Genomic DNA, 24,000 nt, shown 5'->3' with positions numbered 1-24,000 from the left:
AACCTTGGTTTGCGAGCATAATTCACTCAGGAAAAATGCTTGTAATCCAACGCACTTGTATATCAAAGCAAATTTCCCTATAAGAAATAATGGAAACTCAGATGATTCATTCCACAGCCCAAAAATATTCATATAAAAAAGACAACAATACTGTAATAGAATGTAAAATAATAAAGAAATTACAAAATAAAAGAAAAATAAACAAACTAATCTACACTTGCCTTTGAAAACCTTCGTGGCTGATGTGAGGGAAAAAAGAGAGAAGGAGGGTTATTGTGTAGGATGACTTTCACTATCACTAATGGAATCACTGCTATCGATTGGCTCAATGGAATCTTATTTCTTTTCCTGCAACTTTAACAAGGAACCTATCCAATAACACTTGCTTTTGCCTCCTTTTGAGGATTCCACGGAAATGTGACATTGCATTGTAGTTACACAGATTCATCACTCGCACTCCTACAGCCTTATTCAAGTGGAGCTTTTCTACAGAATTTTGCAGTTTCCCACATTTTACACATCTTCTTAATCTCATTTTCAATGAGGGATTCCTCAGCCTTTTTCTCTTCCTCTGCAGACAAGACGCAGAAGTAGACTTCTTATAAAATCTTGCAATTTCAGCCACTCATGTATCTCATTCATACTTCTCTATTATTTCCTTCCTACTTTCCACTCTAAGCATTTCCTTCTTACCACCTTTCTTTTCAACCTTTTTCTGCATGGGCTCCTTCGTATATGCTGGCACAAATTTGGACTACAGTACAGTAATAATAAACTCTGGTCATATACTATATTTAATGTAACTGGCAATAAGACAGCAGAGGAAAGGGTCTACATCTGCAGGCAGCCTGACCTTCAATGAAGCAAAGCATTCCTAAGCTTACTCTTGTATGGAAAAGCAAAGGACTGTCCATACAGTCTGCTTGGAAGTGACAAAAAAAAAATACACCAACGCCAGTTGTGGGCATCTTCCAACGTTCTGAAGAGTCATTGACTTCTGCCAAACACCACGGCCTGACCCTGAGCATCTGAGTATGGGAGGCAACCACCCACAATCCTGCAGAGAGAGAGAGAGATAGAGAGAGAGAGAGAGAGAGAGAGAAGAACCATTGGCTCAGTTGTAATTGTGTGACGTTTCGTATCACATACTACTCAGTATTGCCAGATATCACTCGTTTATCAAGTTAAAATTTATTAGAAATGCTTGCCCATCTTGCAGAACACTTAAAGAACAAGTTACTCACAATTCAAGGCTTTACTGTATTTCACAATAAAAATGTTCAAGAAAAATAGGTGAAAAAATATTGCCAATGAAGTTGCTGTGGTAGACCACTGTTGTTAACATGAAGTACGTTTTATTTTTTTTAATGTTTTATTATTTTTTTAAGTTTTATTTATTTTGAGAGAGAGAGAATGAGTGGGGGGGGGGCGCAGAGAGAAAGAATCCCAAACAGGCTCTGCACTGTCAGCACAGAGCCCAACACGGGGCATGAACCCACGAACCCACAAACCATGAGATCATGACCTGAGCCAAAATTAAGAGGCAGTCGCTTAACTGACTGAGCCACCCAGATGCCCCAACATGCAGTACATTTTGTATGTTCTATACATTTGTTCCAGTTATTTTAACATTGTGAGTTGTAAGACACCTTATTCAAAAAGAAGTCACAAATTCAATTTAAATATCCCACTAATATTCAAGTTATACTGACAGTTCACTGAGTTTAATTCACTGTGTATATATAGTCAGCTACTAGTCTGCTGTCACATTTTATAAAAAGAGTTTTGACAAGGCCACACATCCATAGTAATTTAATACAGTGATGTGAAATGTAAATTAACTAGAAAATAATGCATTACGATCTCCATAATATCTAAATTAGGATGGATATATTAATTACTCTCATTTTTGGTAGCTGCCAGCATTTTTGAATAGATAATTACATGTATGATTATTGTCTACATGAACCAGAAAGATATGAAACTTAAAAAAAAAAAGAATAAATACATAGTAAAACTGATTATAAATATAAATATATCCAACACCCCTAAGGATACTTTCAGAGGACCTTGCCATTAAACTTATATTTCAAATATTTAAAACATGTTTCTCAGTGTGTTATAGCTTTTAAGTTTATGAAATAAAATATATTATTTTTTTCTCAGTGAGCTCTTGAATTATTTTTCTTCCTAAAAGGACCCTCTAACATTAGAATTATTTTAATATTCCACAGCATCAGTCTTTACCCTTGGTCTCTCATTCATGCCTTTTGTTTTTTCCATAAATATGTATGTTTTACATGGCTTTCAACCAAACTCTTTGCTTTCTTCTATTTTTCTTTATTTAGGTTATTTCAATTAAACTTAACATTTTGATTTGGTAACATTTTGTATATGTTTAATTATTATTTTCTAGGGCCATAGCAGTTCCATTGATCACTTACTAAAAATACATGTGTTGGATACTGTTACTGTTATTGTAGAAGAAGCAACTTCTTGCTTTCATTAAGCTTGCATTCTAGTGGGAGGAGACAGAAATACAATTAATAAGAAAATATCAGAGATTAAACAGGTACATTAGAAAACTCAGGTAGCAAATCATTAGATAGTTAAAATAGTAAATGATGGCCTGATTTAGAGGTCATGTCACATCTGTAAGCACAGTCCGTGAAAGCTTTAGCCAATTTTGAAGTGATTTCGTGGGTCACAGCCAGCATTTAAAAGTGTAGAATAAAATAGCGGACTATGGCGCAAATATCATAGCATAGCATTCGGTGAAAAAAATCAGGTGCTCTATGCATAGAAAGCGTAAATCTGAGATTTCTTTCGTGTGTTGTGTATGTGTGAACCTGCATGAGTCTACGCACGTTTATTTGTTTGTGTACCCAATCACAATATCAAATGCATTTCTTATGATTGGTCAAAAATATTTGGAAAGCACTGAGATATGTAAACATCCTCTTATTCTACTTCTATGGAAATAGAGGCGTGGGGGGCACCTCAGTAGCTCAGTTGGTTAACCATCTGACTCTTCGTTTTGGCCCAGGTCATGATTTCAGGACTCATGGGGGTGAGCCCCATATCAGGTTCTGTGTTAACAGTGCAGATCCTGCTTGGGATTCTAGCTCTTCCCTCTCTCTGCCTCTCTCTCTCTCTCTCTCTCTCTCTCTCTCTCTCTCTCAAAATAAATAAATAAAATAAAATAAAAAAGAAATAGAGGGTTGGAAGATAACAGTTATTTAGTAATTACTATATAGCAGGTTCACTGCTAAGTGCTTCCCATTTAATCCCTGCCATAGTATTAGATTGTGTTAGCATTATTCTCTTTTCCAGATGCGGACATTGAGGCAACAGACGGGTTAAGTGCTTTCTTAAGTGTGGTTTGAAACTAACATTAAATTTGAATGTATACGGAAAAATACTAAATACACTTTAAAATGGGGTTTACAGTATTGTTTTTCATGATTGAGAGAGATAACAACCATCTTTCTCTTTTGGACACTTTGCTGCTTTATTGCTCATTTTTTTTTTCTTATAAAAATGCTGCAGTAATCTTTTATAGATAAAATTATATGCATGTCTGACCATTTCCTTGACAATTTTCTTGGATATATTTGAAGCCCCAGATGTATTTTGACAAAATCCTATCTAGAAAGATCACTGAAATGTATGCACCAATCGAAAGTAAGAGCATCTTGAAGGAGGAGGTTCTCCTGTAGGAAGACCCAGGTTCTCTGATTAACCTAGACAATTGAACTTCTTTGTGCCATTGTTCTTTGCACAGCTCTTGAAATTAATTTGTTATTCTTCCCATCTCTGCTCTGGTTCACAGAGCTACTGCTGAGATTTCTACGTATGCTAAGATCCAGTGAGCTTCTGTAATTTTTTTCAACATTTTAATGCCATATTGCCTTATTGCCTACAGGAAGTCAGAGTTTTGTTTTGTTCGTGCAGTCACATTTGTTTGTTTTAGTTTTCCCCTGATACACAGAAAATGAAATAAATTAGTAGCAAGCCATGATATTGGCTTTGGCTCATGGTTGACACACAGACAGGTCATGACCACTGTGACCACTGCTTTTTCTGTTGAAAAAAGATCCCATAAAACAGAATAGGACACATAGATTTCAAATGATTAAAACTATTTCCCTATGTCTTTGGGGCCATCTGACCTTTCCAAGCTCAGATGATAGATTGTCCTTTGTACTTAATGTGTTTCTCATCTCAGGCAATTTTCAAGCTGACAGTTTTGTTTGGTTCAGCTACCAGCCTTAAAAATAGAGTGAACTGGGCTCTGCTCCCTATTAACCTAAAGATAGTATATCCTGATAGAGAGTATGTGCAGAAGAAATGACAGTAAGTCTACTGGATGACCAAAGAGTTTCTTTGAAAGCAATATCATCTGGGATGGGGGCTGCTGTGTTGCCGTTGGATATAAGATATTTAGGATTTTAAGATGTGAATGAAGTTCCTTCAACGTCGTTCAAATTACATAACCCTGCAATGTTCCGTGATGTTACCAGATATGATGGATAGATAGAAAATGCTTAGGAATACATTATTAGTACCATAGTCATGTAGGGATATATGATTAGTCACGTGATTAGTCATCCTTCGACAGTCTTAGAGGTCAGCCCATGAGCCAAGGTGCTCAGTGCTGAAAGTCTAAGTTCTATGGCATTGAATTGCCTGTAAGAACAAGGAGAAGTCTAAAGTAATTAATAGAGGTAGGGCATGGAGCTGGGATTTCTAGCATGGTGAACACTGGCTCTAGAAGATTGTAGAAGCAGGGATGCTTTGGCTGGGCTCAGATAGACAGTTCTGTAGCACATGATGCCAACTGGGACTGCAGGTATCTTCACTGGTCTGGACTTGTATGGCCCAAATGAATCACTCTCTTGACTAGAAGTTGGTGCTACTTTTGGCTGGGAGTTCATCTGCAGCAGTTTACTTGAGTGATGCCTGTGGCCTCTCCACGCAGCATGGACTTCTCAGTGCATGGTGGCTGAGATCCAAGAGAAAGCAAGTGGAAGATGCCAGATATTTTCAAAATTTGGTAAAATCCCAGAATGTCACTCTTGCTGTTTTCTAATAAATTCAATTCCTCATTAAAGAGTGAAATGCACATATGAGAAGGGAGAGAATTGAATATAATCATTTATAAAGCTTTCTTCCAATAAAAATCTTTTACATTAATTATTTATTATATCCATCACTCTTGATGATTCATTCATTTAAATATTCTATTGAGATGTCTTCAAATTCACTAATCTTTTTTTTTTTTGTGGGAGGGCTGTGTATAATATGTTGCTAAGCCTACCCAGTAAAATTTTCATTTTACATATTGCTCTTTTCAATTCTAGAATCTCCATTTGGTTCTCTTTTAGAGTTTCTATTCTTCCACTGAGGTCCCTCGTGTTTTCTGTTATTATACCATTTTTTTCTCTAAGTTCTGAAAATATGACTGGCAATGGTTATGTTAAAGTCCTCGCTTGCTAATTTCGATTCTTGAAATTTCTGTTTTCACATGTTTTTATATTTCTGCTTTCACAAATTACCACAGGTTGGGTGACTTAAAACATCTTACAGATCTGTGGGTCAGGAGTGTGACATGTATCTATCTCACTAGGCTAAAATTAAGGTGTTTGGGAGCCATGTTCCTCTCTCGGGTTCAGGGGAGAATCTATTTTCTTGACTTTTCCAGCTTCTAGAGGCTGCCCCATTTGATGCCTCATGCCCTGCTCCTCCTCTAACTTCAAAGCCAGAAAAGGCAGGTTGAATCATCATGTCACATAACTTAAAACTTCTCTTCTATTTCCTGATCCAGTTTTAAGGATTCTTATGATTACCATAGCTTCATTGGAAAATCCAGTATAATCTCTCTATTTTCATGGTCATTTAATTCTGTCTGCCACCTTAGTTTTCATAATCTAACATTCATATGTTCTACAGATTATGATGGGGACATCTTTTTTTATTCAGGTAAGGGGACATGATTATTCTGCTTATTCACATACCAAGTGAAAATTTCATTTCAGATATTGACTTTTTCAGTTTAGAATTCCCATTTGATTTCCTATATAGTTTCCATTTTCCATTGATATTCACCATAATTTCACTACGTCAGTCTTTTTCTCTATGGCTTTGAAACACTTGTGTAGTTGTATTAAATTCTCATTTGCTAATGTTAGTTTTCTAGATTATTTTTTCATATAACGTAGGATATACTTAGTCTAGACCACATTTTAACCAGGACTTTTATTTATAAGGTGTCAGTAATAGGTTTTGATTATAATCAACATGTGCTCTTTAATACCTGCTTATAGGCATTTATGTAATTAATTTATGGAATACCTTTAAGCCAATCCACTCTAAAACATTTAAAGCATGTTTTGAAATTTCTCTTCTCATTGCTTTGTCATTGAATCTTTTCTAATGTTTGATAGTATGTCCTTAACTTTGATGTTTTCCAAGCCCCACTTATGTATCGGTCCATCTACAGATCCTGCTTTGGTTCATCTGGCCCACATATTTTTCATTTATACATTGTCTCTGTTACTTAAATTTCAGCCCTTAAATGTTTGTTTCATGGGCCAATTTTTGACCTCTGATTCATTAATATAGGTGTATGGAATAGGAGGGATGTTAGATTCAGACAACAGGGAAAATGAGTATCTTTTTTTACAGTTCTGAGATTGTCTAATTGTCATTTCCAGATGCTTCAAAGTAAAATGTGAAATCCAAGAAGATCCAAAATAAATGTATGTGTGAATGTGTGTGTGTGTGTGTGTGTGTGTGTGTGTGTATGGGTGTGTGGGTGAGTGTGTTCCTTTTGGCATGAAGGAGAATTCAAGAAATTTTATCTTTTCCTGAAAATAAAAGAAAATGAGGAACCTAAGAATCCACTTCCGCCATACTATTTCTATTTCTATTATTTATTTACATTTGCTCAAAAAGTCAATATGGTTACTTATTTTTCTAATCTCAAAGATAGGTTCCTTTTTATGCGTGCCTTTCCTGTATGTGAATTTGAAATCTTTGTTGGTGACTTTTGTGTGTATGAGCATGTGTAAGTGTATGAGGATATGGATGTGTGTGTGTGTGTGTGTGTGTGTGTGTGTGCACTTTAAGCGTTTAGTAGATGCAAGCTTTGGGTTTCTTCTAGAGGATAAAATGTGTGATTTATACCTGAAGACTCAATTAGCTACCTTTTTTGTATGCCTCTATAACACCTTTCACTGTCTCATACCAGGATTTAATTCTCCATTGTAGAGCAATGCTTACCTTGTCTATAATATTAATTTTCATTTATTTGTTGTTATATTTCTAGGACCTAGCACCAAAAAGCACTTCCTGGGATATGCTTATGAGTGACTTATTATTGAGGGAGAAATTTGATTTATGAAGGAATATCTGTAAATACAACCATGTCAACAAAATGAAAAACTTTGAAAAAAATCAACTTACTTTTTTTTTTTTTACAAATTACTAAAGTAAGTTGTTTAATTTTTATCATATTTATTACAGTGCAAACTCAAAGTTTGTAAACATCAGTGTGAGTGGCACTTGTCAAAGTTTGCTGCTACCTAGGAAACATTAGGAAAATCACTCCTACTGGCAATGTCGATGTGAAAGATTCTTTTTTTTTTAAATTTTTTAAATGTTTATTTATTTTTGAGACAGAGAGAGACAGAGCATGAACGGGGGAGGGTCAGAAAGAGGGAGACACAGAATCTGAAACAGGCTCCAAGCTCTGAGCTGTCAGCACAGAGCCCGATGTGGGGCTCGAACTCATGGACTGCGAGATCATGACCTGAGCCGGAGTCGGCCGCTTAACTGACTGAGCCACCCAGGCGCCCAAAAAGATTTCTTTGCAAGAAAACATGTAATAACATCAACACTTTCCTCGAGAAATTATTGTGTCTATTTTGCTCATTTTCTCACTCTAAAGTGCACATTTTATTTACGGATTCATTTTTATCGCCTCTTAAAGCAAACTTCTGTATTATGTGGCCTCTGGTTCCGGCCAAGGATCAGTGGTGTGTAAACAACTGTATGCTTAGCCCGTGTGAAACAGGAACATGGAAAGTCACGCACGCCGAACAAAATGACCTCATGTGTAGAAGTTGAACATATAATTACCTTAAGAGCTACATTAGGCAGTTTTCTTACAGGAATAGTATTAATAGGTAAGGTAGGAAAATAGTAAACAGAAGGGAAAATGAAAACCAGATTCTAGAACACGTTGGCATGCTCTCTTATCAGCCAGTTCTTTTTTTATTTCTGTCATTGAACTGCAACAGGTGCTTTTATGAAGCATAAGTAAATTAGTGGCTAACCTACTGCTATCACGTTCACTTTGCTTCTTGTCAGAGGGTGAGTGTGATTGTAGGACAGCCAACGACTCAGAAGAGAACATGAGGTTTCAATTCAGGTGATTTGGTTGACGGCTTGCCAGACAATGACCATATATTTTGGCCATGCCCTTTATGATGTGGGTCACAAATAGGCCGAATTAAGGTAGGACAGTATGACAAAGAATTCAAGCAGCAAGGAGTCAAATGAATGACAGGCACTGGATGTTGAAGCCAGCAGACTGAACCCTGGGGCAGAGAGAAGCCCACATGAAATCAAGCAAAAAATATATCCACTAAATAGGATGTAGGCAGAGCAGACAGACTAGGCAGGAGTGAGGAATAAATTTTGCCCCAGATTATAGTGCAACAAGTCAAGGTTCTAGACCTGCCTTGAGTGCCCCAGGATTGTTAATAAGTATTTGTTTTGTTTAAGCATTGATGAATGTAATATTAAAAACATATTCATGGGGCGCCTGGGTGGTTCAGTCGGTTAAGCGGCCGACTCCGGCTCAGGTCATGATCTCACGGTTCGTGAGTTCCAGCCCCGCGTCAGGCTCTGTGCTGATGGCTCAGAGCCTGGAGCCTGCTTCTGATTCTGTGTCTCCCTCTCTCTCTGACCCTCCCCCGTTCATGCTCTGTCTCTCTCTGTCTCAAAAATAAATAAACGTTAAAAAAATTTAAAAAAACATATTTGTTTAATTTGGTATGTACTATACGCCAGGAAATTTACAAATACTTGTGTTGACCTTGTGATAACTTCAAAGGGTAACTAATAGTGTCACGTTACTGATGAGAATTTAGACTCAAAAAGTTTGAGAGATTTACACAATAGCAAACAAAGTAATTAGCAACAGAAACAAATAAAATCTGTCCCTGTAATGCTTCATGTAATTAGGCAAATTTGGAAGAGTGACTATCTGAGAACTACAATCGGTGATCCTTGCTTTTTTATGTGTTTTTCTCATTACTTTGTCTCAGTGTTACATCCACTTTCTGTTTCTGTTTCTGTGTCATCTGTTTCTAGTTCGCCCAATCCCTAATAATGTGGTTTGGAAAATGAGAGTATGTGTGGTCCAGCATGGGACAGGTGTCAGCCATAGTCCAAACTCCGTCATCAGGTAAGCAGAACCATATGGGAAGGGGGTGGTGGTATAGTTTGCCAAGGCTGGCATTACAAAGCACCATAACCTGAGTGGCTTAAACAACAGAAATATATTGTCTCCCAGGTCTGGAGGCTCAAAGTCTGAAGTTAAGCTGTCAGCAGGGTTGATTCCTTCTGAGGACTGCAAGGGATGGATGTGTTCCGGTCTGTTCTTCTTGGCTTGTACAAGGCCATCTTCTCTTTATGGCCCTTCACTTGGCATGCACATCTCGGTCTGCATGTTTCTGTTCAAAATTCCCATTTTTACAGGAACATGTCTTCCCCACTTTAACTTAATAACTTCTGGGAAGACCCTCTCTCTAAATAAGATCACGTTCTGAGGTACCTGGAGTGAAGAATTCGGTACATGAATTTTGGCGTGATACAATTCAACTCATAATTGTGGTTCTCATTTGGACAACATGGTTGAGGTTTCACAGAAGAACATAAGATGCATTCCCTGAGTTACAACCCATGTTATTTATAGTATATTAACCATGATGCAGAATCACACCTAGGAGCTCCAACTGGATCTTATATCATCAGGAAAATTTGTACATTTGAGGTCCACACAATCTAGAGATCTGGTAAGTTCAGTCCCCTTGATATTTTCCGCTGTTTCCACAATTTTTATTTCTGTGTTATTTACTTATTTACTTTTATTTTATTTTTAATGATTTTTAATTTATTTTTGAGGAAGAGAGACGGAGATACAGAGTGTGAGGAAGAGAGACGGAGATACAGAGTGTGAGTGGGGGAGGCACAGAGAGAGACAGAGACAGAATCCAAAGTAGGCTCCAGGCTCTGAAATGTCAGTTCAGACACGGGGCTCGAACCCACAAACCGTGAGATCATAACCTGAGCTGCTTTCGGACGCTGAGCTGACTGAGCCACCCAGGCACTCCTCTGTGTGATTACCACTTTTTTTAATGTCCCTGCCTTTCAAAATCATTACATTAATCATAATACATTATACTTTTCTTAACTTTCCTAACTCTAAAGTAATAGGGATAATTGTGCATGTACAACTTTGACCACAGTACATGGAAATATTTACTTGAAAAATAACTTGTTCCACCTGTACTGTTGACATTATGTAACAAGGCACCTGCAGATGAGGCTGGTTGATAGTGTTTAATTAATTTGCAGAGTCAGCACAATGTTTTGGATGGATGACCAAGTTAAATGAGTCTGATATCACCAACCAGCCAGCACGAGAGAAACAGATCATTAAGCTTGTAATTTTCACAGGTAATAAAGACCTGAAAATAGTCACTGAATGCTTGGCCCCATCCTACGATTATATATTTAACTCCCAAAGAGGTAAACTGAAGCCATAAAGCTATCAAATATTTCGAGAGATATACTCAAATATACTATCAACTTCCATTCGTCAAGTGATTGCGTTAATAAACTAACCAGTTAGTGGCATTGAAACTGGATTTTTTTTTTTTTTTTTTTTTTTTTTTTGACTGCATGAACAGGAATTTTTTGATTAAATGGCAAGGCAAGATTAGCAGAACAGATTAAAATGAAACCAATGTGCTGATGTCAAATATTGCTAGCTAATGCTTGACTGATAAGCAGTGTCACACAAAGCAAGTGCTATACAATGAAGTCAAGTAGGAAGCCGGTCAGCTGACTGATACAAGGCAGGTTTTAATAATATCCTAATATAGAACCCAAAACAAAGCGGCACATGCGGGCCTGCTCAGACACTTCAGGTAGAATGCCTCCGCCTAGTTTCAGCCAGATAAGGTCACTCTGAGCAGAGGCAGTGATGCTAAACTTTTACCATATATTGTATCTTGACTCCAACTATGACTAACAGATTTGCAAAGCAAAAATCAAACCAAAGCAGAGCAAACCCTAAACTCTCTCTTCTGATGTGAATTTACATTTTGTTTCATAAAGTATATTTTTTCCTTTAAGAAACTGTCTTGTTAAATTTGTGCACTGACAGTGTATTCTTATATGGTTGGTCTATCTGTCTGCGTAGTTATAAGCCATCTGTCTACCTGTCTACCGTCAGTCACTTGTCTATCCCTACCTTAGCTAACTTGGGAACAAAGCCAAGTTCTTGGTCTATGCCCGTGGCTATATCTCTTTATCTCTGAAAGCTTTAGTTCTCACACTTATAGAGCAAAAGGAACAATAGTTTTTTTTTTTTTTTTTAATTTTTTTTATTTTTGGGACAGAGAGAGACAGAGCATGAACGGGGGAGGGGCAGAGAGAGAGGGAGACACAGAATCGGAAACAGGCTCCAGGCTCCGAGCCATCAGCCCAGAGCCCGACGCGGGGCTCGAACTCACGGACCGCGAGATCGTGACCTGAGCTGAAGTCGGACGCTTAACCGACTGCGCCACCCAGGCGCCCAGGAACAATAGTTTTTACCTTTAACTGTTGTAAGATTGAAGAAGTTAATTTAAGTAAAGCAACCAGAATGTGATTTTGCATGATTTTATATTTGCCCATACAATAGATATTATTTCAAATACGTTTTTCCCTAATGCAAATTAATTAATTATTTCGCTGGATCAATAAATGTACTGTGAATATATGCTGTTGGGAAATTCTCAAGTCACTAGAGATATAAATAAGTCTTAAGTATCTAGTATGCAATAAGCTTTTCTAGTAACAGGATATATCAGAAGATACCCCAAACACCTTGGGCTAATGGAGTGGATAATCTAGCGGGGAGACAGAGAATGAATGTTAAAAACATTCTCGATTGGTAAGTAGTGTTAAAGTGCTCCTAAAAAAGGGCAATTCTAGTCAGAGAGAAATGTGGAGATACGTCAGAGAATGAGTGGTCCCTACAGGCCTTTCTGACAAGTGGACCATCATGTAGAGACCTTAATGGGATGAGGCAGCACTGTCTTGCTTAAGAAGGTGAGTTGGGGTTGAGGGAGTTTGAAAAGCAACAGATGGGAGGCATGGGCAAGTTTTGCGCGTTCCAGGAAGATACTCAGGCCCGTAAAGTTAAAAGCCATTCGCAAAGCCTTGTGTGTGGTAGGTAACACAGTGTCCGAGGAAGTGAGGACTCAGACCAATTAGGACCCAATTTACAGCAGGGTAAGGAGTTTGGAGATGGGAATTTGGAAACGTGACGTGTCTCAGAATAAGGAACAAGTAAAACAAATCGTGTCTTTCTTTTGCGGCTTTTAAATCTGGGAGAACATTAACTGATTAAGGACTTCAAAGGAACTCAAAATATTAAAATGGAGATAGAAATAAAATCTACTTGCTGACATGCTATTCATTTAGAACTGAGTGCCCAGAATCTATACGTATTTAAAACTTTATCATAGGTTTTATCATATTATAATTTTAATTGTAAAGTGCAAACCAATCTGTCATTCACTTTCTATTAAAGGGTCGCAGTATATCAATATTCTTATTTTTCATGAATTGGATTAAATTTACCTTTAACGTGTATCCTTATGCTGATCACAAAGCAACACAAAACAGCACATATTTTGTTTGAAAATAACACATAACACGGGAAGCAAAATAAGATGGTTTTCAACTCAGAAGCAGTACATTCAAGCCACTTTGATTTCTTACAGCAAAATGGGTTCCTCCCTGAATACTAGGTCCTCAAATCATCAGCTTAAGCTATGCATATAATTTTCTGCCAAGATTATTTAATGGACATACCACATTGGTCCCTTGGCCTCCCAGAAGGAGGGCAGTAACAGTGACTGGGCTCTGAGGAGAAGGTTGACAAAAACACAAACTAGATTCTAAATCTGCTGTAATCAAGAGGCTGCACTTTGGTTCAGAAGATTTGTGTTTCTAAAACAGAAAATAATTCATGCCACGTATGTTTTGTTATCTTTTGCAGAAGGCGGTATATATCACCTAATACAAAACGTCCCTAACATTTCAAAATATGTTAACACTGCCAAACAGCTAAGACAATCACCCTCAGATATCTGTACTCACCCCTGTTTCTGGTTCCCACTGTGGTTAGGTTGTTGTAACTATTTCTGGCCAGTAGGCTGTAAATTGACGTGAACATGTCATGTCTGTTCTTGGATGAGAAGTCATTTATACAGATACACAGCTTGGAGGTAGAACAGATCCACCCGCCTTTCGTGAACTCTGAATGAATAAAGACTGAAACATGTGATGTTTAGTTTCTGCAGGGTGTTGATTCTAACATCTTGCTTTAAAATACAGAAATCAGCCCCTGGGTGGAAGAGTGTTTAAAAAAATTAAAAAATAATGTTTTTTTTTAAAAAATTAAAAAAATAAATAAACAGGGGCACCTGGGTGGCTCAGTCGGTTGGGCGTCTGACTTCGGCTCAGGTCATGAACTCACCGTCCGTGGGTTCGAGCCCCACATCGAGCTCTGTGCTGACAGCTCGGAGCCTGGAGCCTGCTTCGGATTCTGTGTCTCCCTCTCTCTCTCCGCCCCTCCCCTGCTCAAGCTCTGTCTCTCTCTCAAAAATAAATATTAAAAAAATTTTTTTAAAAAATAAACAAGGAAACAAGAACAAACTTAATTGTATGGTATTGGCTTAGGAGTAGTTGGGTGGGGGTGAGGTAAGGAAACTGATAACCCAAGTATAAAGAGATGCAGGGGATTCTTATTAACAGTAGCTAAATATGTGGGTAATTATTGCCTGAAATCATTTGGCAAGCAAATCCTAGACCTTGTAGCTTGTAGCTCTGGAGGAAAAAGTTAGAAACATTTTAATAGTACTCAGGCATGGGTAGCTATCACCTGCATTTATCAAGGCCACACAAAAAAGCGGCAATCTCTAAATCTGATCGTTAAATTTAATACCAAATTTAATTTGACATTAAAAACAGATTCAGACTTAGTAGACTATTTGGAAAGTTGATTGCAAGAGACAGGAAAGGGGTTGTTACAACAGGAGGTAGGACACTCCAATAACAGGGTGAATATTCCAACCAAGAGACAAGCCAACATCTCAGAAGTCAGGCAGAAAAAGGCTTTTCTTTTATCAGGAGGAGTAAACAAGACTAAAATGAATAAAGTGCGGGAGAGTAAGATGATCAGGAAATACTTTTCCCTGAGGCCAGTACATTCTCAAAATTTTGAACAGGGTCTTTAAGAAGGGGCTATATGTTTGCTGATGATGTGTTAATATTTTTAATTTTTTAAAATTTTTTAATGTTTATTTATTTTTTGAGAGACATAGAGAGACAGAGCACAAATTAGGGCAGAGAGAGGAGACACAGAATCCGAAGTAGGCTTCAGGCTCCGAGCTGTCAGCACAAAGCCCCGACAAGGGCCTCGAACTCACAAACCGTGAGATCATGACCTGAGCCGAAGTTAGACGCTTAACCGACTGAGCCACCCAGGTGCCCCGGGGAGGGAAACTTAACTACAGTTTGGGTAAGTCACTTAATAAGCACTCAGGATGATAGGCCATGATAGACAAGTTCCACTCATCTTTCATGAGGCAAAGTGGTATTTGGAAGGTCTGGCTTTGATACGCATAAGTAAACACAGGGGACTTTTCTAAGTCTTACAGGAAGTTATGGAGCGGAAGGGGTGGGGGGAGGGCATTCTTTTTCGCAGAAGTTTCTTTTTCTTTTTTTTTTTTTTTTAATTTTTTTTTTTTATGTTTATTTATTTTTGGGACAGAGAGAGACAGAGCATGAACGGGGGAGGGCCAGAGAGAGAGGGAGACACAGAATCGGAAACAGGCTCCAGGCTCTGAGCCATCAGCCCAGAGCCTGACGCGGGGCTCGAACTCACGGACTGCGAGATCGTGACCTGAGCCGAAGTCGGACGCTCAACCGACTGAGCCATCCAGGCGCCCCAGAAGTTTCTTTTTCTTATCCCAAAATGGTACTGGCAATTTTTTAACCATGACAGTTTTCTAGGAGTACAGGTATCAGATAAAGTTTAATACTGTAACAAGCAGAACTTGGGACAAATTCTGCAACTGACAGAAAGTCAACCACTGTCTGATCCCCAAAAGTAAGACATGATGTCACCAAAAAAACTTTTAACCAAAAGCCCGGTAAAATTTCTCAACCAGTGACACAGCTTAAGTATTCATTATAAAAGATTCTATTAAGTGAAATGGAATCAGGTAGGGCAAGGAAGCGAAATTTCCGGGAAATAAAACAGGTTTTAGAAACATGTCTCCAGAGAATTTTAGGTGTGGTAATTAGAGCATGAAAATGACTGGACTCAAATAGATGAGAAGACAACTAAAATGCTGAGTAAATTTTTCTGGTAAAGAAGCTAAGAGATTGGACTAGAAATCTTGGAGAATTAAAAAAAAAAAAAAAGAAGAAGAAGAAGAACAAGGGTGCCTGGGTGGCTCAGTCGGTTAAGCATCTGATGCTTGATTTGGCTCAGGTCATGATCTCATGGTTCCTGAGAGCAGCCCCGTGTCAGGCTCCTGCTTGGGATTCTCACACTCTTGCTGTGCCCTCCCACAAAATAAATAAATAAATTGAAAAATCAATTGAAAAAAGAAAACACTTAAGAGAAGTAAAAATAGAAGAAACAAACCATGCTTGGTCCCATAACCTGACTCATATGTCGATAAGGAATACAAGCTACGGATACTCAAAAGAGCAGAACAAGGCAGGAGCCAGGAGAAAAAGGAGTTCTGAGAGAAAGGACTATGGGATTTCAGTTATGAGCCCATAGGATTCAGTAGGGAATCCTTCAAAGTGTCTTGTCAGTTGCAGTCACTGACTGGACAGGACTTGAAGTCTATCCTTAGATAAAGGGATGTGTGTATTCTGTGTGCAGGAAGAAGGAATCAATGAGATGCATGGTGAATAGGACAGATTTTATCCTCTTTCTACCCTTCTTACTCTCTTCTATGGCAGCTTCTGTTGACTGCTTACATAGGAAGTACGAATATTCTATGGGCCACATGTCTTTAATTCCTTCAGACCATACAAGAGTGAGGGTTGAACTCTTATTGTGCTAAGCACGTAAATATTTTTTTTTCTTTTGGTCTATTGTTGTTGCATCATAGCTGAACATTTTATTATTTAATGTGAATTATAATCCATATTTGTTATATTTTCATTATTCCCAAACCAGCATCACCATTTGTTTCTGATTTCTGTTCTATAAAGTTTGTGTAACATTTACACACATTCTATACACTTGTATACCTTTACCCTAACACGTTTCCCTCATCAAAAGATCCCTTGTTTATAGTACACTCTCACTGCAATAATAGCTATTAACTCTTGTTTTATTTTCCAATGCAAAAGAAATACCGATTTTATGCTGTTATGGACAGTGTTCCCTTTTTAAAGGCTCTCTAGCACACTACAAACTCCAAAATTTATAATCTACTCAGATTTCTTGCAAAGATGTTAAGGGTATTAAATTCCAAATAAATTTTTCTAATGTAGTATTAAATGATAAACTTAATAACTAGTTATTAATATTTTTATTTGTTCCAACATTTGTGATGTAAATATTACTTTTTATAGGGAGTATAAAATATTCAATTAATCCTTTACTATTTCTAAAATAATATTTCTTGCACATAGTTATGATTATATACAGTCAAACCTATCCAATATGCAATGGAAATCATATCTGGTTACAAATAATGTTAATAATTTGTGGAATTTAATGTATATCAGTGAACATTAACACATTCACTTTTACATAATAAAAGTCAACCACTTTTGCATATTCAACGTTTAGACAGTTGTAAAACTCCATTAGATGCCCTGTATTTAAGAATAATATCTCCATACTTGAATTAGTTTAGAATAATTATTGTCTTGTTCTGTTATTGTTTAGATTCTGTGACCTAGGTCATAAATTCAGATATATCACACACAGTCATTCTGGTAGCAGATTCCCCAATTCTATAATGCTTTCTCTACAATAGGTTATTCATTTTTAATTTTCAGTTTCACCAAAGGAACACTACTGATTTATAACTAAACATTAACCTTGTGACTCCCCAGGAACTATAAGCCCTAAAACTCTTTGCAAATCTAGTGATGTAAAAAAAAACAAACTAAAATTAAAAAATAAAAAAGGGAATAGGTTCATTTTCTATTTCCTTGATATCCAAAATGTGGCTTATATATCGGACACATTAGCATGCCTTTGTGTAGCTTCTTAGAAATGCAGAATCTTAGGCCCTACCCAGAACTTATCAAACCAGAAACCATACTTTTATAAGATACCCATGTGATTTCTATAGGTGCATTAAAGTTGGGAATACACTACTCTTTACCCCAGGGTACGATGCGTGTTTTTTTCTTTGACATAACTGAGAAGAAAATAGGTAGTAATGAACTTGGTTCTGCAACCAACATTCCCTTACGTAAATTTGTAGAAAGAAAAAGAATGTTGGGGCACCTGGGGGGCTCAGTCCATTGTGTCCAACTCTTGGTTTCGGCTCAGGTCATGATCTCACCGTTTGTGAGTTCGAGCCCCACATCAGGCTCTGCACTGGCAGGGTGGAGTCTGCTTGGGATTCTCTGTCTTCTCTCTCTTGTTGTCCCTCCCTTTATCTCTCTCTTTCTTTCTCTCAAAAGAAATACTAAAAAAAAAAAAAAAAAAAAAAAAGTCTTTAAAAAGAGGAAAAAAGAATGTCAATGGAACTTCAATAAAAAGAGAAGCTTCTGCCCACCACCCTCCCACTCTTTTCTTTGCTGGTCACAAAAACTAACACACTCCCTCTTCATCACCTATTAATACTCTTTGTGGAAATACACTGCACATTGACTTGGAGTTTCCGACATAATAACTAACTTCCTATCTCTTAAGTAATGATTTTTGACTTGATCATAACTTTGAAAAGGCATTTATGATCTCACATTAGGAATGCGAAAAAGGAAGAAGTGATATCTTCTCTTTCTTAAGTTGAGTGTTCATATTTTACGATGCAGAAGGAAACGGAAGGATGATAAGTGTACAATATTATGGGAATATATTGTGTACAATATGATGCTCATTCCATTACTCTCTTTTCTAATCATTCATAGAAATCTAAATTTTGTTCTTTGTAGAGGCAATGATTTGTATAAGATTATTTTTTTATAAAAAAGTTGGAGAAACTGTTTATGTAAAGCAATTAGGAACTTGCCTCAATACAAATTCATTGAACTGAAAAATATGTTCTGATTGCCATTCAAGCTTGAAAACAGCAAAACATCAGTTTGCAGAACCAGAAAAGGGCCTCAGAGAGCAATAGAAGATGAAAATCATCATTCCGAGTGCACTAAAGAAATTAGCCGTAAGATAGCCCCTCCCTTCTGAGGCTCATTTACATCTTAAAAGTAGTCCTAAAATTGGTTTATAGATGAATACTTTTTTTGACACAATTCAGTAAAAAAGAAAATATTGGATTATACTTGACTTTCTGCAAGTATTTCATTTTATTTTTAGAAACACTCCTTTTATTGTTACCCAGTTTAAATTAAGCAAAATACGTCATTGTGACTATTAAGTTCTTTGCCTGTAATGTATGTTTGTGAGATAATGAACCATATTTTCCCACTGTGTAAACTACGCCATGGGGACTAAAAGGCACTTTTAAAAGTTGTACAAACTCTTTTAGGTCACTGGGATACCACTTAGGAAATTAGCACTCATTACACTAAATGATACCCTAGTGGCTTGGAAAGGTCAACATAGTTTTCAAAAAATTATGACTCTTTGAGAGTGTATTGCTCAACTGTGATCATATTATTTGCAGTGCATTTGGCTAGAAGTTTGTAAATAAAGACCTTGTTGTATAATAATTGATGGAGTATTTTTGCTGTATATGAAAATAAGCTAATTCAGATTTAAAGGAATATACGTTTATATAAATAAAGCAAATGTAGTTGATCTCTTTCCTTGCAAAGATAAATCTTTGATATGTTCTATAAATGATGACAGCTAATAGATTCATCAGATCTCAATTCTGTACTTTACTCATAGGATAGTTCATGTATATAGAATAACAATATGCATTTGTAAGTATTATATGAAGGCATTACAATGTGATTCAGACAAATTATCTCCAACCTTATGAAAATATTTAGTATACATTAAAGTAACAGAATCTATGGGTTATGGTGTATAATATGCATAACTAACATTTATTGAGATTTTAATATGTCCCAAGTACTTTTCTAAGCACCTTGCATGACTGAACTTACTTATTCCTCCTAATCATTCTATAACACTGGGATATTGCTTGGATATTGAAAGACAAATAAGAAAACTTGCCTTTGAGAGATTGGCTTGAAGGTCTAAGGTCACATAGAAAATTGATTGCCAGCTTCCAAAGCCAGGTCTGTCTTAAAGTTTGTTTGGATTTTTCTACACTATATTACAAAGAAGTGGACAATTTCTGATAAACATTTTTATTCCTTATTTATTACCATAGCCTTTTAAAAAATCAATGCTTAAATTTCCAACGCTCCTGTTATCTTAGTTCAGGACACCAGCCTCTCTTACTTGGATTACAACAGTAACTACCTAGCTGATCTCACTGACCACTCCCTTGCTCTAACTGACACCCTTTTCCATTTCTCTGTCAAAGACATAATTTAAGAATTCAGACCGAAGATTTTGTCACCCCTTGAAGCACCTTTGAGTGCATTTAAAGTATATCTAAACAACGTCAAATTCTCTATTTCTTTGCCTTAAGGTCTTTAATTATTTCCAAACTTTTTTTCCATCCAGTCAAATTACCAATCGGCTGCAAAAGTAGAATAAACACGTTTTCAAACATACATTTAAAAAGCATCCAAAAGAATAAAATAAACCCTCACAAAAATGGTCAAATGATCTCTGACAAGGAAATAAGACCACTCAATGGGGAAAGGAAAATCTCTTCAGCAAGTGGTGGTGGGAAAACTCAACATCCCATGTAAAAGAATGAAGTTGAATTCTTTACCTTATGCTACATACAAATAACTCAAAAGGGACTAAAGACCTAGACATAATACAACAATCTATAAAACTTTAAAAGAAAACATAGAAAATTTAATGACATTGGATTTAGCAATGATTTCCTGGAAATGACGCCAAAAGCATAGACAACACAAGAAAAAAGAGTGAGTGAGAGAGAGAGAGAGAGAGAGAGAAAGAGAAATGGAAGTACATTAAACCTAAATTTCTGTGTACCAAAGGTCAAAGCCAACACACTGAAAAAGCAGCATACAGAATGAAAAAAAAAAAGTACAAACATAGGTTTGACAAAGGGTTACAATCCACAACATATTAAAAACAGTTGAGTGTCCCAGTGTCTGACACTTGATTTTGGCTCATGTCATGATCTTGCAGTCATGGGATCAAGCCCCACGTTGGGCTCTGTGCTGGGTGTGGAGCCTGCTTGGGATTCATTCCCCCTCTCTCTGCCTCTCCCTCTCTCAAAAACAGAATTAAAAAAAATAAAGTAGGAAAAAACTCTTAATATATGTATTTCCATTGAGAGAAGAGCAAAGTCAATGAACAAGTAGGCAAGGATGATAAAGTAAGTAGCACCAGAAATCCATTTTTCTATAAAAACAACAAAAACGCTCAAAAATTATCAAAATTAACATTTCAGAACTCTGGAAATTAACCAATGGCTTGCAACAGTCTTGAAAGTAGTCAATAAAAATGGCAGAATTGGTATACTATATGGCTTAATATACTATATTAACTTGCCCCATTGCTAGCCCCCTCTAACCAGCGCTGCAGAAAATATGAAAAAGAGCAATCTCATAATCACAGTAGAAACTAGAAGCCTAGCAGCCACTAGAAGGGGCAAAATGGCATTAGCATTCCTCAAAAGCAACATTCTTAGAGAACTGCAATTATTTGATTTGTCTGGCAAATCCCAGAAACGATCAATGCAGGGATTATTTTTATTTGATCTGACTCAGAACTTTCCCAGTGTGAACAACCATTCCCCAAAGGTGTTTGTTAAAAATAATCAGTGCAATGTTTTTTTCCAAAATGGAAAGTATGAGAACAATGTTTCACTAAATGAAGGATGGCAATAAAGAAATTGAAATTAAAAAATAGAAAGTCTGTAGAGTTGAAAAATAAAACAGAAATGTAAAATTCATGAGTGGCACACAGTAGATTTCAGCTGGCATAAAGAATAATTTGAGGGGCGCCTGGGTGGCTCAGTCGGTTAAGCGTCTGACTTCAGCTCAGGTCACGATCTCACGGTCGCGAGTTCTAGCCCCACGTCGGGCTCTGGGCTGACGGCTCAGAGCCTGGGAGCCTGCTTCTGATTCTGTGCCTCCTTCTCTCTCTGCCCCTCCCTCGTTCATGCTCTGTCTCTCTCTGTCTCAAAAATAAATAAACGTTAAAAAAAATTAAAAAAAAAGATTTAAAAAAAAAAGAATAATTTGAGTCTGAAGATAAGCCATTGATATTACCCAGTTTGAGAAAGAGAATTAAAAAAAGAATAAATGCCTCAGAGATCTGAAGGACAGAATCAAAGTATGAACATAAGCGCAATGTGAGTACCAGATTAAGACAGAAAGAGGTAGAAATATATGAACATTTTTTTTTTTTTTTGCTAGCAGATCAGACCTATAAGAAATACTTCACTGTGAAGGAATCCTTCACTGTGAAAGGAAAAGACACTTGACAGTAACATGAGTTCACACAACAAAATAAAGTACACTGATAAAAATAACTACATAAGTATATTTCACATAGAGCACAATGCATTTTTGTTTGTAACTTTTTGCATAAACCAATAATTGTAAAACTATGTCGACAGTGTTAAAATGTGTAAAAATGTAATTTGGATGACAATAAATCACAAACAATGGCTTTGAAAGCAGTTATCTTGGTAAAACAATTGTATACTCTTGAAATTAAGTACATAGTAATGTGAATTAGATTATTTTAAATGAAATGTTAATAGGCATCTCGTGAAGCACTAAGAATAATTCAAACAAAATATAGTTTTGTTTTTTAAAAATTTTAATGTTTATTCATTTTTTTGATAGAGAGAGACAGAGTGTGAGTGGGGAAGGAGTAGAGAGAGAGAGGGAGACACAGAATCTGAAACAGGCTCCAGGCTCTGAGCTGTCAGCACAGAGCCCTACGCGGGGCTCGAACACATGGACCGCCAGATGGTGACCTGAGCGGAAGTCGGACGCATAACCGACAGAGCCATGCAGGTGCCCCTCAAACAAAGTATAGTTAAAGAATCATTGAGGAGATTGAAATAGTCCAGTGGAAAATATCTTTTGGGCACAAAGTAAGTCAGTAATGGAAGAATGGAGCAAAAAAAAATTAGACATATGATAAATAGCATGATGTCAAACACAAATCATAGCTCATCCATAATTGTATCAAATGCAAAGGGCTTAAAACTTTAGCTAGAAAGCATAGATTTACAGAGTAGAATTTTTAAAATATGACCAGTTTTTTGCTGTCTCTGAAAGACACACTTCAGATTTAAAGCACAAATAGGTTAAAAGGAAAATAATGGAAACATATATGCCATTCAAATAGTAAACAATGAAAAATGGAATGGATATATTGATATAAGGTAACATAAATTTTAAAAGAAAAAACTGTTACTAGAGACAAAAGGGATTTTTTGTTATAATAAAGTCAGAAGCCTTTTAAAAAAGCATAATAATGATCAACATATCAATAAATATGTAGCTAAAAAGAACCCCAACATACGTGATGTAAAAACAAAATAGTTGAAAGGAAAAATAGGTAAGTCAACAAAAATTGTTGCAGACTAATGACCTACTTTGAATAATGAATGGAACAACTGAGCACAAGATCATAAAATAGCCTAAGACTTAACACTGTAAACTAACTATACCTAACACATCTATAGAACACTCCAACAAATGACATCACAAAATAGTTTTTTCTGAAATGAATCTGGAATATTTTCTAGAAAAAACATTTGATAGTTCATGAAATAAGCCTTAGTAAATTAGACTTCATCAAAGGAAATATTTTTACTTTAAAAAACACAATTATGAAGAGATATGCAGATAATGGGAGAAAACATTTTATATCATTTATCTGATATGAGATATGTATCTAGACTATCTAAGGAATTCTTTTTTTTTTTTTTAATATTTATTTCTGAGGGAGAGAGTGAGAGGAAGAGAGCGAACAGGGAGGTACAAGGAGATGGAGACAGAGAAACCCAAGCCGGCCCTGCTCTGTCAGCACAGACCCCGATGAGGGGCTCAAATTCACAAACGGTAAGATCGTGACCTAAGCCAACTTCAAGAGTTGGACTCTTAATAGACTGAGACTTCCAGGCGCTCCTGTAAAGAATTTTTAGGGGCACTTGGGTGGCTCAGTCAGTTGAGCATTTGACTTTGGCCCAGGTCATGATCTAGCAGTTCATGAGTTTGAGCCCCATATGGGCCTTGTTGCTGTCAGTGCACAGCCTACTTTGGATCCTCTGTCCCTCTCTACCCTTCCCCAAATTGTGTGCACGCGCAAGCACACACATTCTTCTCGCTCTCTTTCAAAAGTAAACATTAAAAAATTCTTAAAACTCAACAATTAAAAGACAAAAAAGGTAATTTACAAAT

Source organism: Panthera uncia, chromosome C2, assembly GCF_023721935.1.
Source record: "Panthera uncia isolate 11264 chromosome C2, Puncia_PCG_1.0, whole genome shotgun sequence".
NCBI classification, from domain to species: domain Eukaryota; kingdom Metazoa; phylum Chordata; class Mammalia; order Carnivora; family Felidae; genus Panthera; species Panthera uncia.
Note: the sequence above shows the minus strand (reverse complement) of the source record.